The sequence below is a fragment of the Hyla sarda genome, chromosome 5, assembly GCF_029499605.1.
Source record: "Hyla sarda isolate aHylSar1 chromosome 5, aHylSar1.hap1, whole genome shotgun sequence".
Classification (NCBI taxonomy): Eukaryota; Metazoa; Chordata; class Amphibia; order Anura; family Hylidae; genus Hyla; species Hyla sarda.
The window spans coordinates 120,528,334-120,544,881 of record NC_079193.1 but is presented as its reverse complement, the minus strand read 5'-3'; the positions used below and the strand labels follow the sequence as shown (position 1 = coordinate 120,544,881).

At 44.2% G+C, this 16,548-nt stretch overlaps 1 protein-coding gene and 1 long non-coding RNA gene across 2 annotated transcripts in view; one reads left to right on the top strand and one right to left on the bottom strand.

The window, feature by feature from the left end:
• The window catches only part of LOC130273422 (uncharacterized), a 32,803-nt gene extending 21,466 nt beyond the window's left edge, over positions 1-11,337 (top strand). The window contains exons 4-6 of the long non-coding RNA XR_008843988.1: positions 333-447; positions 1,749-1,801; positions 11,271-11,337. This is a non-coding gene — a long non-coding RNA (uncharacterized LOC130273422). The remainder of the gene's footprint in view (positions 1-332; positions 448-1,748; positions 1,802-11,270) is intronic.
• Positions 1-16,548, bottom strand: part of SLC12A7 (solute carrier family 12 member 7) — an 870,696-nt gene that overhangs the window by 702,997 nt on the left and 151,151 nt on the right. The gene's annotated exons all lie outside the window — the stretch shown is intronic.

The window sequence follows — 16,548 nt, the reverse complement described above, 5'->3', positions numbered from 1 at the left end:
TTGGTTTTGGGAAAAGAACTGCATGCTGTGCAGTGGCCACAGGGGTACGATCCTGCTGGTGGATTTGGTAGCCATGTCTGTGGGGTATCGCTTTTTTCCTCAAAATGGCTGTGTACCAGCAGTTCACGTAAATTATCGTTTATTTGTGAAGTATAGGCATCATATGTGCCTATCAATCTGATCACTGTCTCTGTTGATGTAGAAATTTTAGTACTCGGTCCGAGAAGTCTGTTCCGATCACTACGATACGCCCTATTAAAAGCTGTTCTCATATGCTTGATCGGATATCCCCTATCCTGAAATCTTGATGTTAAATTTCGGCTTTCATTCAGGAAGTGGCCTTCTTCTGAACAATTTTGGCGCGCTCTGAGGAACTGACCAATGGGAATGCTTTTACGCAATGTAGACGGATGCCAGCTGGTCCAATGAAGGAGACTATTAGTCGAGGTAGGTTTTCTAAAAATGTCAGTTTGAATTTTATTTCCAGAATCTATGTAGATGTTGAGGTCCAGAAAGTTAATGTATCTCCCTCCCTCTTCTGGAGTGAATTTCATTCCAATCCCATTTTGATTTAGAATCATAACAAATTCTCTAAATAGAGCCAAGTCTCCATCCCAAAAAATTAAAATATCGTCAATGTACCTTCCCCAAAAAGAAATGTGCTGTGTGTATAAAATCAAATCATCACCAAAAACAAAAGTGCTCTCCCACCACCCCAAAAAGAAATTTGCATACGTGGGTGCACATGTGGTCCACATAGCGGTGCCCTTCGTCTGGCAATAAAGGGCACCGCCAAAAAGAAAATAATTGTGAGTTAAGAAAAAGTGCAATAGTTCAATAATGAACTTATTATGATTGTGAAATAAAGTGCTCTTAGTATCTAAAAAAGTGCTTGTAGACCTAAATCGTGTTGGATATTACTATAAAGTGATTCCACATCTAAACTCATAAGAAGTGAAAAAAGGTGATAAGACTTTATCCAAATAAACACTAGCGTTCTCCGTAAGGTTATTATTGCCCGACACAATAGGGCGGCCCTTAATTGGGTTCATGCTCTTATGTGTTTTAGGTAAAATGTAAAAATCGTGGGGTGCTCGTTTAGAATGAATTTGTATTCGTTTTCTGACAGTACATTTTCTGATTTTGCTCTTGACAATATCTCCTTAAATTGTTTTAAATATTCACCAGTTGGATCTTGTGATATTTTTTGGTAGGTATCCTCATCATTAAGCAGTCTCATAGCCATATCCACATAGTCCTCCTTATCAAGGAGGACTATGTTTCTGCCTTTGTCTGACGGTTTTGTGATCAGATTCTTGTAATTTTGTAATTTTTGTAAGGCAAATTTCTCCCCTTTGTTCAAATTGGAATGTATAAAACGATTTCTCGGACGAATTTTCTGAATATCCTTGGTAACAAGTTTCACAAAAGGTATCTATCTCTGAATACTGACTAAATGCCGGAGTCGTTGTCGATCTCGGTTTTAATGATGTAAACTGTGCCTGTATCCCACTTGCTGTGCCCTCATTTTCCTCATGTAAGGATTCAAGCGCTTCCAGAGCGCAAGAGTCTAATATGGACTGAGTTCTTTCATCATTGTTGTGTGAACTATGCCACTTATGAAGTGCAAGTTTGCGGGCAAATAAGTTCACATCTTTGACCCAAGTGAACTCCTCAAATCTTGGTGTCGGTGTAAATGACAACCCTTTTAAAAGCTCCTGATGGTATCATTATCCCTCTTTCCTCAGGCACAGAATCTACCAGATATCCTGCCTGGGAATTGGCATTAGGAGAACTAGCTGTAAGTATATCAAAATCATTGTGTTGTTCTGTTATTCTTCTCCATACATCACTGTGGAGTGTAGTCTCCCCTGTAAGTTCACCATTGGGGTACTGTTCATTTGCATCAATTCCTTGTACTATTATATCCCTATGGGTAAACGAATTTAGATACCCATTGTTTCCCTGTTCCCTAATCACTGTTGTAGAGTCAGTGTCATACGTATTATCAAATAATATGGTATAATTGAGCTCTTGATTAGGTGTCATTGGCCATATCCTTACACCATCCGAGGTTTGAATGGTGTTGGGGGTACTGTAGTACTCGTCATTTGTGATATTGGCATCTGTCCCAATTGTTGGGGCATAATGCCTGTTCCTAAAAAAGGAGGAGTGTTTAAAGAAGGCTGTGGTGTAAGTTATGGTATATTCGTTGAGAGTGTCGGGGCCATAACTGGAGTGGCACCCACATTCCTTTGTGGTAGTGGTGGTTGGGTTGTGGACATATTGGTATAGTACAAAGTGGAGCCAGAGGCTAAATTGGCCGATGACCCACATGTTGTATTTGTTGGATATTGATTGGGGGTAGATGTTGTCTTACGATAGGGCTGTTTTTTGCTCTTGAATTATTGTAACCAGATTTATTTTTACTTTTCGTTCCTGTATTGGACTGATTACAACTTATTTGCCCGCAAACTTGCACTTCATAAGTGACATAGTTCACACAACAATGATGAAATAACTCAGTCCATATTAGACTCTCGCGCTCTGGAAGCGCTTGAATCCTTACATGAGGAAAATGAGGGCACAGCAAGTGGGATACAGGCACCGTTTACATCATTAAAACCGAGATCGACAATGACTCCGGCATTTAGCCAGTATTCAGAGATAGATACCTTTGTGAAACTTGCTACCAAGGGTATTCAGAAAATTCATCCGAGAAGTCGTTTTATACATTCCAATTTGAACAAAGGGGAGAAATTGGTCTTACAAAAATTACAAAATTACAAGAATCTGATCACAAACCCGTCAGACAAAGGCGGAAACATAGTCCTCCTTGATAAGGAGGACTATGTGGATATGGCTATGAGACTGCTTAACCTCTTCAGGACACAGGGCGTATGGATACGCCCTGCATTCCGAGTCCTTAAGGACCGAGGGCGTATCCATACGCCCGTGGGAAATCCGGTCCCCACCGCTAGCCGGTTGGGGACCGGAGCCGGATGTCTGCTGAAATCATGTCGGCGATCGGAGAAAATCGCATGTCAATTCAGACATGCGATTTTCTCCAATTCCGGGCTAATCGGGTCTCTGGTGACCCGATCACCCGGAAAATAGGGCTGATCGGAGCTGTCAGCAACAGCCCCGATCAGCCTAAAGGATAGGAGTGAGGTCGCAAAGCTGCGATCTCCTCCTATCCCCCGCCATTACTCAGAATGGAGTTCTGACCAATGGCAGTGTAGGACAGGGGGTGCAGAAGATGGAGGCCGTATCTGCAGGAGAAGATGCCTGGGGACCTGGGATGTTCGCTTGACCCTGCTGGATCTTTGCTCAGGTAGGGGGGGGGGGATGGGGGATTGAAAGTGAAAGTAAATCGATCTTTACTGTGGCAACCACTAGGGGGGCCAAACTGCAACTCCCAGCATGCCTGGGCAGTCGAGGCATGCTGGGAGTTGTAGTTTTGTAACATCTGGAGGGTCACAGTTTGGAGACCACTGTTACAGTGGTGCCCAAACAGTAGCCCTCCAGAGGTTGCCAAACTACAACTCTCAGCATGCCTCGACTGCCCAGGCATGCTGGGAGTTGTAGTTCTGTAACATCTGTCCCTTCAGATTTAGCAATTTTCATGACATACTTTGAAGCCCTCTAATTCTTTCAAAAAGCAAAAGTATGTCCACTTTATGATGCCAACATAAAGTGGACATATTGTATTTGTGAAAAAAAATTAAATTTATTTGGAATATCCATTTTCCTTACAATTAGAGAGCTTCAACGTTAGAAAAATGCAAAATTTTCATGAAATTTTGGGATTTTTCACCAAAAAAGGATGCAATTAACGCCGAAAATTTACCACCAAAATAAAGTGGGATATGTCACGAAAAAACTATCTCAGAATCAGAATATTCGGTAAAAGCGTTTTCGCGTTATTAATTTATAAAGTGACGGTGGTCATAATTGCGAAAAAGGGCTCAGTCCTTAAGGTGAAAAAGGGCTACGTCCTTAACCCCTTAAGGACTCAGGGTTTTTCCGTTTTTGCACTTTCGTTTTTTCCTCCTTACCTTTTAAAAATCATAACCCTTTCAATTTTCCACCTAAAAATCCATGTTATGGCTTATTTTTTGCGTCGCCAATTCTACTTTGCAGTGACATTAGCCATTTTACCCAAAAATGCACGGCGAAACGGAAAAAACCTTATCATTATTCTGTAGGTCCATACGGTTAAAATGATACCCTACTTATATAGGTTTGATTTTGTTGCACTTCTGGAAAAAATCATAACAACATGCAGGAAAATTTATACGTTTAAAAATGTCATTTTCTGACCCCTATAACTTTTTTATTTTTCCACGTACAGGGCGGTATGAGGACTCATTTTTTGTGCCGTGATCTGAAGTTTTTATCGGTATGATTTTTGTTTTGATCGGACTTTTTGATCACTTTTTATTCATTTTTTAATGGTATAAAAAGTGACCAAAATACGCTTTTTTTGCGCGTACGCCATTGACCGTGCGGTTTAATTAATGATATATTTTTATAGTTCGGACATTTACGCACGCGGCGATACCACATATGTTTATTTTTTATTTTTTTTACACTGTTTTATTTTTTTATGGGAAAAGGGGGGTGATTCAAACTTTTATTAGGGAAGGGGTTAAATGACCTTTATTAACACTTTTTTTAACATTTTTTTTGCAGTGTTATAGGTCCCATAGGGACACACTGATCTCTCATCCTGATCACAGGCGTGTATTAACACGCCTGTGATCAGTGTTATCGGCGCATGACTGCTCCTGCCTGGATCTCAGGCACGGAGCAGTCATTCGTCGATCGGACACCGAGGAGGCAGGTAAGGGCCCTCCCGGTGTCCGGTCAGCTGTTCGGGACGCCGCGATTTCACCGCGGCGGTCCCGAACAGCCCGACTGAGCAGCCGGGTCACTTTCACTTTCGAAGTGGCGGTCAGCTTTGACCGCCGCTTCTAAAGGGTTAATACTGCACATCGCCGCGATCGGCGATGTGTGGTATTAGCCGCGGGTCCCGGCCGTTGATGAGCGCCGGGACCGACGCGATATGATGCGGGATCGCGGCGCAATCCCGCTTCATATCGCGGGAGCCGGCGCAGGACGTAAATATACGTCCTGCGTCGTTAAGGGGTTAATGATGAGGATACCTACCAAAAAATTTCACGAGATCCAACTGGTGAATATTTAGAACAATTTAAGGAGATATTGTCAAAAGCAAAATCAGAAAATGTACTGTCAGAAAATGAATACAAATTCATTCTAAACGAGCACCCCACGATTTTTACGTTTTACATAAAACACATAAGAGCATGAACCCAATTAAGGGCCGCCCTATTGTGTCGAGCAATAATAACCTTACGGAGAACGCTAGTGTTTATTTGGATAAAGTCTTATCACCTTTTGTACCTTCCCTTCCTTCATACCTTAAGGACACCAAGGACACAGTTCTGAAAATTAATGATCTTTTGGTCACGGACACCACACTTCTTGTGAGTTTGGATGTGGAATCACTTTATGGTAATATCCAACACGATTTAGGTCTACAAGCCATCAGCACTTTTTTAGATACTAAGAGCACTTTATTTCACAATCATAATAAGTTCATTTTTGAACTATTGCACTTTATCTTAACTCACAATTATTTTCTTTTTGGCGGTGCCCTTTATTGCCAGATGAAGGGCACCGCTATGGGGACCACATGTGCACCCACGTATGCAAATTTCTTTTTGGGGTGGTGGGAGAGCACTTTTGTTTTTGGTGATGATTTGATTTTATACACACAGCACATTTCTTTTTGGGGAAGGTACATTGACAATATTTTAATTTTTTGGGATATTTAGAGAATTTGTTATGATTCTAAATCAAAATGGGATTGGAATGAAATTCACTCCAGAAGAGGGAGGGAGATACATTAACTTTCTGGACCTCAACATCTACATAGATTCTGGAAATAAAATTCAAACTGACATTTTTAGAAAACCTACCTCAACTAATAGTCTCCTTCATTGTACCAGCTGGCATCCGTCTACATTGCGTAAAAGCATTCGCATTGGTCAGTTTCTCAGAGCGCGCCAAAATTGTTCAGAAGAAGGCCACTTCCTGAATGAAAGCCGAAATTTAACATCAAGATTTCTGGATAGGGGATATCCGATCAAGCATATGAGAACAGCTTTTAATAGGGCATATCTTAGTGATCGGAACAGACTTCTCGGACCGAGTACTAAAATTTCTACATCAACAGAGACAGTGATCAGATTGATAGGCACATATGATGCCTATACTTCACAAATAAACGAGATATTGAAAAGACATTGGCATATCCTACAATCAGATCCGGATCTGATCGGGAGAATTGGACCCAGACCCAACATTACAAATAGAAGGGGAGTCAATTTACGTGAACTGCTGGTACACAGCCATTTTGAGGAAAAAAGCGATACCCCACAGACATGGCTACCAAATCCACCAGCAGGATCGTACCCCTGTGGCCACTGCACAGCATGCAGTTCTTTTCCCAAAACCAAGGAATTTATCAATCCGTATGACGGCAGATCTTATAAAATCTTAGACTTTATAAATTGTAGCAGCAAGAATGTATTATATATAGCTTGCTGCACATGCCCAAAATTATATGTGGGCAAAACAACTTGAGAAGTCAGACGGAGAATTGGGAAACACCTTAGTACCATCCTTTCCAATGCAGATACACCGCTGGCAAAGCATATCAGGACTGTACATAATAATAGGAGTGACCAAATAAAATTTTGGGGGTTACGTCAAATTTAAATGGGCCCAAGAAAAGGTAATGTAGACAGGATATTACTTAAGGAGGAGGCCAAATGGATATACAAACTGAAAACAAGAAGTCCGGATGGACTAAAGGAGTGTTTTTTCATTTACAGAGTTTTTGGAGTAGCAATGGAAATTATTATGATTCAGAAAGTAAGAGACAATAATGAGCATTGGTTATATGGTCCCTCTCCCCCGTGACTTTGAATTATTTTATTTTATCTAATACACCTATAATTATGATACAAGGACACCTATAATATGAGGACAATAATGGGAAGATACTTACAGTCACTATATATATGATTACTAGAAAGCAAATGATATCTATATACACTTACCTTTGATAATGGACAAGATGGCTGGTTAGGGTACTTGGGATGTAAATATCTACACCTATTATGGAAAATTACAAGGAAGCAAGAAATCAAGAGTAATTTTTGTGCCAACCATATATACAACCACCCATGGCGTGGTACTATGGTGACCAGTATTTATTGAATGGCTACCAAGACATACTCACCTCTAATGGAGATGGTTGATTGTAGTCAGGCAAAATTGTGCCCTGTGAATCTATGGTCAATTTGATGGTCGAGTCTATGTCTGCTATTACCTGGGCAAGGGAAGGAATAAGTAAAATAATAAATTTAATGTAGTAGTTTGGATGAAAATCTAGATGTCGAACATTAATGTCTGATAATCTAGATCAAAGAACAAAAGAGCAGATGCAACCACAATCCACCTAAATAAATGGATTAGTACTGGGCATTTTGTGATATGATGTGGACTAGCACTAGAATTAATCAGGTGGTACAGGGGTAAAACTGTGCTATTGATAAAGGAACTATGTGATTGTTGGTCAAGAGCACAAACTATCTAAGCATAATCACTTGCGATTAACAATAACAACTCCATTTATCCTACTCTAGATAATAATAATTAGATGTCACCCACTGTACCATAGACCGCCATAAGAACATATACTACAAAAAGGGATGAGATGCTGTTTTTAGATGTTTAGGTATTCACTATCCTCTTCACTAGATATTCCTTATATGTGGAGTATCATACACCCTATACTCTACAACAACATAGTTAGGGCACTCTCCAATATATGGAAAGAGAATAACCAAGTTCATTAATACGGTGAGAGAATAATTTAGCTCATCAATAATGAAGAGAAGAACTGAGTCCGAGGATATGTGCGGACATTACCATTAATATCTACCAAAGGCAACCAGTAGAAACTAAGTCCACAGACATGCGCAAAGCTCAATATCCGAATACCTTGGGCGGACGCGCAGCCGCAGTTATTGACATCATCCACGAGTAAATTCAAGTCATGCGCGGCGGACTCGCGCTGTGATGAACTCCTTTACTGACATGCGCGATAGTTCAGACTGATGAGCGATATGCACTAAGTGCAATGACATGCGCCGCGCATTATATGTACGTGGCGGAACAACAATGAAGTGTGCACAGTGATTGGTAGGTAAGGTATCAGCATGTAGTGACGTGGAATGACAGGATAGGTGAATGAAACCATCCGAGCGGAGATAGGTGGATTAAATAGCGCACCATGATGCGGGGACTCTGACATCATATTGATAAAGTTGGTTTAGCCAACGAAACGTCGGGCAGCGGAAGGCTATCTATATTTTAATAAGCAGCTATTAGTGTCCATTTGATAGATTAACGGCATCCTCACACTAGTGCCGTTTGAGCACATGAGCAATACCATATGGTTTTTTGGATGCACGCTTATCACAAAGACAACAATTAGCTGTGTTTTTAAACCAATATACCAGAGCTCATATGTTTTAAATGATTTAATAAAATCGAGTTTTAGGGGGGGTTTCTAGTTTAGGGCTAACCCCTTGGGGGTGACCCCTAAAGGTTGTAGTTACGTGGTGCAGGGTTTGGTCCCATTGTCTGGGTCTGTTCTTTCTGTAGGTAATTTTTGGCTGACCAGCTTTCGTTTTAAATTGTGTGGTTGTATGAAGGCCAAGATGGGAGGTTCAGGGAAGATTTCTTTTAGCATCTCATCTTCCGCCAATATCGGCTGTAGTTCCTTGACAATTTTGCGTATTTCTTCAAGGGCCGGATTGTATGTTGCTACTAGTGGTACGCGTGGTGATGGTTGTATCTGTCTGTATTGTAACAGGTGTTCCCGTGGTGTTTGAAGGGCGGAGTGTATTTTCCTATTGATTGTCCTAGGCTTATATCCTTTTTGTTTGAATTTCTCAGACAGTGTTTGTAGGTGCAGGTCTCTGTCATCAGGGTTGGAGCAGATGCGATGGTACCTGGTAGCTTGGCTGTATATGATGCCTTTCTTTGTGTGTGATGGATGGAAACTGAATTTATGTAGATAGCTGGATCGTTCTGTGGGTTTTCTGTATACAGACGTTTGTAGTGTGTTCCTGTTTATTGTGACAGTAGTGTCCAGGAAGTTTACACTTTCTGTAGAGAAGTCAATTTTGAGTTTGATAGATGGATTGAATGTGTTGAAGGCATCATGTAACTTTCTGAGTTTTTCTTTTCCTTCTGTCTGTAGGGTTTGTGAAGTTGTGTGTCTAGAAATCATTGTTCAAGGTCAGCCATGAACAGGTTGGCATATTGTGGTGCCATCCGGGTCCCCATTGCAGTGCCCATCATTTGTAGATATATGTCACTGTTGAAGCTGAAGTAGTTGTGTGTTAGGATGAATTCTATGAGTTTGTTGATGACTCCAGGGCTGTATTTCTGGTTGTGGGTTTGGGATGAGAGGAACAGGGAGCAGGCCTGCTCCCTGTTCCTCTCATCCCAAACCCACAACTGGAAATACAGCCCTGGAGTCATCACTAAACTCATAGAATTCATCCTAACACACAACTAGCCACATACAATCCGGCCCTTGAAGAAATACGCAAAGTTATCAAGGACCTACAGCCGATATTGATGAGAGATGAGATGAGATGCTAAAAGAAATCTTCTCTGAACCTCCCATCTTGGCCTTCAGACAACCACACAATTTAAAACGAAAGCTGGTCAGCCGAAAATTACCTACAGAAAGAACAGACACAGACAATGGGACCAAACCCTGCACCAAACCCCGCTGTAAACTCTGCCAACATATCTGCACCAAGATGGAAGCCACCCACAACAACAAGACATATAACATTAGGGGGCTATACACCTGCACATCCCCAAATGTGGTCTACATGATATAATGCACCAAGTGTGACATGGGATGCTACATTGGTGAAACCAGCCGGAAATTCAACGAAAGGATGAATCTACACAGACATTTCATCAACCGCCATAAAGAAAATGACTACTGCACCCCAGTTGGACATCATTTTACCCAAACAGGCCACTCCATACATGACCTTACAATCAGGATACTGAGAGGGAATTTCAAAAACACTTGAGAGAAAGACATTTGAAGCCAAAATGATACTGTTTTTTTACTCGAAAAACAGGGGACTCAATGTGGATTTGAGCTTCTTATCTCATTATCAAAATTTCTTATAACCTGTACTGTATTCTCTTATATCCTGTACTGTACTGGATTCTCTTTTGCATCCCACTTTGTCCTGCTTAATTACCAGTCTCTCCCCTGCTCCCCCCTCCCTCCTTTTTCTCATCCTTATCTATTTAGTCTGTGTTCCCATAACAGGACAATTTATGGCCCATTTTAGTGTCAATTCTCCACATCTATTGTTTTAACCCCTGCATATTTGTGAGATGTAACCTGTGTGATTAGATTTGCTAGATTTGCTTTGGACTTGATAAAGGGAGGAATCCCGAATGCTTGTCTCTACAAAATGCTGTTAGTCCAATAAAAAAGGTATTACACGATACTGCAACATTTTTGATTTGCATCTCCTCTTTGCACATATAGGCTTTCTGTTGGACACTAACCTAGATAGCCTGATCTGTTTACTTCACTTGATTTGATTGATTTATGTGTTTACTGCATCTTTTGCACACCATTTATCTATTCCCCTGAAGAACCTAAAGTGCGTAGGGGAAACACGTTGGGCTTGCTGGAATGATAATTGTGCAATAAGGGATTACCAGGGATTGACCAAGGGGTAGACGGGGGCACGGGTTACCCTTATTAGGGAGAGTACCCAGACGGTCCCTGTGTGAGTAGGGGTAGCTTCACAAAATCTCCCCTTACAGGGATTACTAGGGCCATCATTACCATGTGATCACCCTCTGGCCCCTATCCTAATTCATCCCATTTATCCCTTAATACTACCGTGTTCAATGTGCATGATGGCTGATAAGCTCTGTATTTGAGTTACACTATATCCAGCCTCTTGGCATTGTCCCGTGATTGGTCTTCTAGTCCATTTCAGAATTATTCTTGCATATGTGTTAGTGGGGTTTTTATGTTTTACTGGCACTTTATTAAATGTTAAGTTTTATATACTGTGTACCCATCTGTGATTTTTATTTTTTTATTTTCTAAGGCTGCACACCACACCAAGCTCTGTGATTTCTTGCTTTCACTAGAATAAATTGAATTGAAGATGGACCACATGTGGGTGAGTTGACTCGTCTCCTTTCTCTCTGTAATAGAATTCTTACATTTCAGCTTGTGTCAACTTGGAAATGTGCAAAATCATTAAAGTGAGAGATTAGGAACAAATGGCATTTTGGTGCCCAGAGGAAGCAGGAGGCATAAGGGCAGTAAAATTACATCAGGTTGACCACCATTTCTTTCAACTACCACATGATAAACTCCAGATTATACATTTGCTGGTTTATGTATCAGCTCCAGAGCCAATAGGAGACAGCAAAGAGGGTCAGGCTTTTACACAGTTTTAAAGGCATGGCAAGTGCCGCTGCCAGCATTCTGGAGAAAGGGAGAGAGAGACAGATAGTGTGTGTGTGAGAGCAGAAGCAAGAGCTTGCAGAATCCTCAAAAAGCCTTCTCATATCACAATAACTTCCACAGCTAGCTGAGCACAAACCCTGGGCTGTACAATTCCACAGCAAAGCTAGCAAAACCTTGATCTGTGAGCTGATTTCAGGGACTCCTATCCCTGCTCCTACACTTAACACTGCTACATTTCACGCGCATTAGCCCTCTAAAGCCCTCTCAAACACGTTATATTTACCTAGAGCCTACGTTTAACGAGCATTAGCCATCTAAAATGCTTGCATGTTTATATTCTTGGTTTAAATCAAGAAAACTATTTATTTACCTGGTTGTAAGATAAAGCAGTTCAAAGCCTTGTAAGTTAAAGTTGACTTGTAGGTAAGTAAAAAACATAACCTCAAAAAAGGTCAAAAGAACCTAAAAAAAATAAATGTCTGGTAAAGGAATTGTTGGGCGAGGAGTACGGAAGACCTCTGCCATGTCCAGCACTGGTACAGGTAGCAGCAGCCAGGTGCCTAGTGGTAGTTGTAGCAGCCACGTCTGCCATTCAAAGTTATCACTGTCTGCCTGAGGTTGTGTCGTTTCACAGGGGAGTACAGCCCTTGTGAACTGGTCTGATAATTTGACGGTGAGCACGCTGTCAGTGGATCCCTTCATTATCAACAGTTACATGGCGCAGTGGAAATGTCTTTCCTAGCTGGTCTGTTTCCTCATATCTGTCTTAGTACTAGCCAAGAGGAGGAGTTGTGTCATTGTCAGCCTTTGAAAAGTGTTCCTGAGGTGGTGGAGAGGGATGCAGTAGCTGAGCACAGCACTAGTGGGGATACAGTAAGGCATCATGGTGCCAGGGGCGGACATACCGCCTGTGCAGCCAGTTCGGCTGCACAGGGGCCCGGCATGTTAGGGGCCCGCCCAGTGGCAAGCCATAGATGTCGGGCCTCACAGCCTGGGCCCCCGCAGTGCCCCCAGCCACTATTTCAAACTATATGCTGCAGTAACAGGTCCCGGGCCTGCTGCTGCCAGCACTTATTTATCTTTATCGGTGCAGGCGAGACGGACAGGCCAGGGGCTGATGGGAACAGACGCGCCCCGCGCAGGCACGCACGTCTGTTCTAAGCCCTTGACGTGTCACTGCCCCCGGCAGAAACAGCTTATCCTCCCGCCTCACACCGCTGCATCACAGAGCTTGCAGGCTGGTGAGTAAACAACGATCGGGTGCGGACCGGGAGGGAGAATGACGGGGTTGTAATGTAATGAGGACCAGGCGGGGGTGCTGCTTGCAATGATAATGTGGTGATGTGGTCGTCAGGAGATTGTAAGGATGACGAACAAGACAGGGGGGGGGGTGTTGGTGTAATGCAATGGGGGAATGTAGTGATTATGAGGATCAGAAGGGGGGTCAGGGGTGTAGTGATTATAAGGAGGACCAGGGGGGGGGGGTTATGATGGTAATGAGGAGGATCGGGGGGGGGGGGGGGGTTTGATGGTCAGCGGTGTCAAGATGATGAGACCGAGGGCTTTTTATTATTTTTTTTTTGGGGGGGGGGGGGGGGGTCTGTGGGGTGCTAGTGGGCGGGAGCAGACCAGACTGATCACCAGATTTGGTTAGTATCCAGCTTGGGGTATATGGGGGTGATGAGACTGAGGATTGAGTGTATGGGGTGATGAGGAGACCAAGGATGGAGTGTAGGGGTGATAAGGAGACCGAGGATAGGGTTTGAGGTGATGAGAAGACAAATGATGGAGTGGGGGAGGAGACCGAGGATGGGATGAGGAGTATGCGTGATAAGGAAAGCGAGGAAGAGGGAGGGATGTGTGTATATGTATGCTAGATATGTGTGTTTGTGTGTATGTATGATAGATCTTGTATTCAGGGGGTACAGTGGTTGGCAGTATTATATTCAGGGGTACAGGGGTTGGCAGTATTATATTCAGGGGTACAGTGGGTGGCAGTATTATATTAAGAGGGTACAGTATGTGGCAGTATTATATTCAGGGGGTACAGTAGTTGGCCGTATTATATTCAGGGGGGACAGTGGTTGGCAGAAATATAATGCTTATTGTCTTCATACAGAGGATGAGGATCTACTGACAAATTAAGGAAGCATTGATGTCCAGGTGTCAGACACTGCAGAGAAGATGCAGGACATCCTGGTGTCTGGACCCGACGAGGAAGAAAAGTAAAGACAACAAAGAAGACGTCACTCAGGTAACTGATATCATTGTGTATTTTCCTGACTGTCCCATCAGCTGTAGTCACAGTATATTCTGTAGTTATGATGGGAGACACTGTAACCCAATCTGTGGCTCTCAAGCTGTTGCAAAACGGCAACTTCCATGATTCCTGAGGCTCTTCAGATGTGATGGGAGTTGCAGATTTCCAACATCTGGGGAGGCACTTGAACTGAGGTGATTGGTGGGGGTTCCATGAGTCAGACCCCCACCATAAAAATTTCTGCTTATTTTAAAATGCCTGGGCCTATTTCCGGTCCCAGTACAGGCCCTGCCTGTAAGTCACTTCTATCACTATGGAGCCAGGAGCTGCCCGGGTAGCTGGCGCGGGGCAACGAGGGGTGTCATGCTAAGTCCAAGGGTGCAAGTGTAAGGGGGATACTCCCCGGGCCTGGGCCGCACACTTAGAGGGACAGGGGCCCCCCAGACCCCACCCCTTAAAGGGGAACTCCGGTGGAAAACAATTTTTATTTTTATTTTAAATCAACTGGTGCCAGAAAGTTAACCAGATTTGTAAATTACTTCTAATAAAAAAGCTTTAGCCTTCCAGTACTTATTAATAGCTGTATGCTACAGGGGAAATTCTTCTCTTTTTGTATTTCTTTCTTGTCTTGTTCACAGTGCTCTCTGCTGACACCTGATGCCCGTATCAGGAACTGTCCTGAGCAGGAAAAAAATCCCCATAGCAAACCTATGCTGCTCTGGACAGTTCCTGACATGGACAGAGGTGTCAGCAGAGAGCACTTCCTGTGGAACACAGCAGCTGTTGGGTGTGTCTGATTTCCAGGGCTTTCCAGAGAGAGGGGATTGAAGCAGATTTTCCTACAGCCTTTTTCCCAGGAGGGTGGCAGCCTCCTTGGGAGAACCTCCTGCTATGGAGCCCCAGACTTCCACCCCTCGAACTAGGCCGGAGGGGGGTGGGAGTGAGAGAGCTACGGCCGATTCTCAGGACGGGGTGAGAAGATCCAGCAGGCTCCGCAGAAATGTGGAGCCCACTCCCCCGTCCGTCGCTGGAAACCGCAAGGCGTCCGGTAAGAAAATTACAGTTATGTCTTCAGGGACTGTTGTTATGGAACCCCAGCAATGGGGGGTGAAGGGACCCAGGGAGTCGCTTGCCACCTTTGGATCCTGCATGCAGGCAAAGCTGGTGGAATATGAGCAGCTGGGAAAGAAGCTGAAGGTGTTAAGGGAAGATCTGAAGTTTGCTCGCTACCAGACAGATAACTCTGCCAAGGCCATGAGGGCTAAGTTTGCTGCCAGGGTGTGTGAACTGAAGGCAGAGGAGCAGGAGGTGGTGAGAGCCCGAATGCAGATCGTAGAGGGAGCGGGTATATTTAAGGAAAAGTTAAAAAATGACGACCGCTATAAAATTATGAAGACCCCTGTGAAGGAGGAAGAGGATAGTCAGGGGGAGGAAGAATGCCTGTTTGATACAGAGGAGAAGATGGAGGAAGGTGGTGAGGGAGATGGCGGCAGTGAGGGTGATGAGAGTGAGGGGGATGTGTGTGATACCCCATGTACCCCTAAGACCTCTGTCACCCCAAGTGCAGAATATATTAACCCTGCCCAAGTCGCCTTACCAACCACCTCAGAGGAAAGTGACAGCAGTGATGGCGGTGACAGCAGCCCGGTCGGTGGGGGGCTCCTGCGGGCCATAGTGATGCAGGAGTCACCCACCCGTCTGGAAAATTTCAGTTTTGGCCAGGACCTGGGCCCTGAGGAGAATAAAAGGAAGAAAAAGAAGAAGAAAAAGGCTGGGAAGCAAGTGAAGTTTGTTTTCTCTCCTATCCAGCAGTCTGGGCTACCTGAAAAGTTGGTTCAGGCTGCTGGGCCCCCCACCCTGCCAGATCCCGCTTCTGCTGTGGAACGGGACCAGCACGGGGGGTACAGTGCTGCATCCAACATGGCCGCGGGTGCTACAGTCATGCGTCCTGCTGGTAGGGAAGAGCAGGACGGGCTAATGGTGGGCAGTAGTTATGCGGCAGTGTGCAAGGGGAGCGGTTCCCCGAGTATTGTGGGCAATGTCACCAGCTCTGCAGGGCACTCCCCTGAGAGGGGGGGGAGTGTCCAGGCACCGGGACCTACTGCTGAGCCTGTGCGGTCGGGCGCAGTGTGTAGCGCGGATGCTGCAGGGATCTCCCCTGATAGGGAGGGGAGTCCCTGCACATCAGTGGCAGAAGGAGGGGTGGAGGTGCGCCCGGAGGGGCAGCCTCGGGATTTGACGTCTACGGTGGCGTCTCGTATAGAGGAGGAGTCAGTGTCGGCAGCCGCCGGTGACCTAAGAAGGAGCAAGAAGCCCAAGCTAAAACACATCCAGGCCAGCCCAGAGGTAGTGGGTGAAGCAGCTGCTGATCCCATATATACTGTAAATGAAAGCAATGTAAATACAAAGAGTGTGAATGATGAGAGTGGTAGTGCTGTGGATGAGAGGGGTGTATGTGGGAGTGGTAGTGGTGTAGATGGGAAGAGTGGTAGTGGTGCAGATGGGAGGAGTGGTAGTGGTGCAGATGGGAGGAGTGGTAGTGGTGCAGATGGGAGGAGTGGTAGTGGTGCAGATGGGAGGAGCGGTAGTGGTGTAGATGGGAGGAGTGGTAGTGGTGCAGATGGGAGGAGTGGTAGTGGTGTAGATGGGA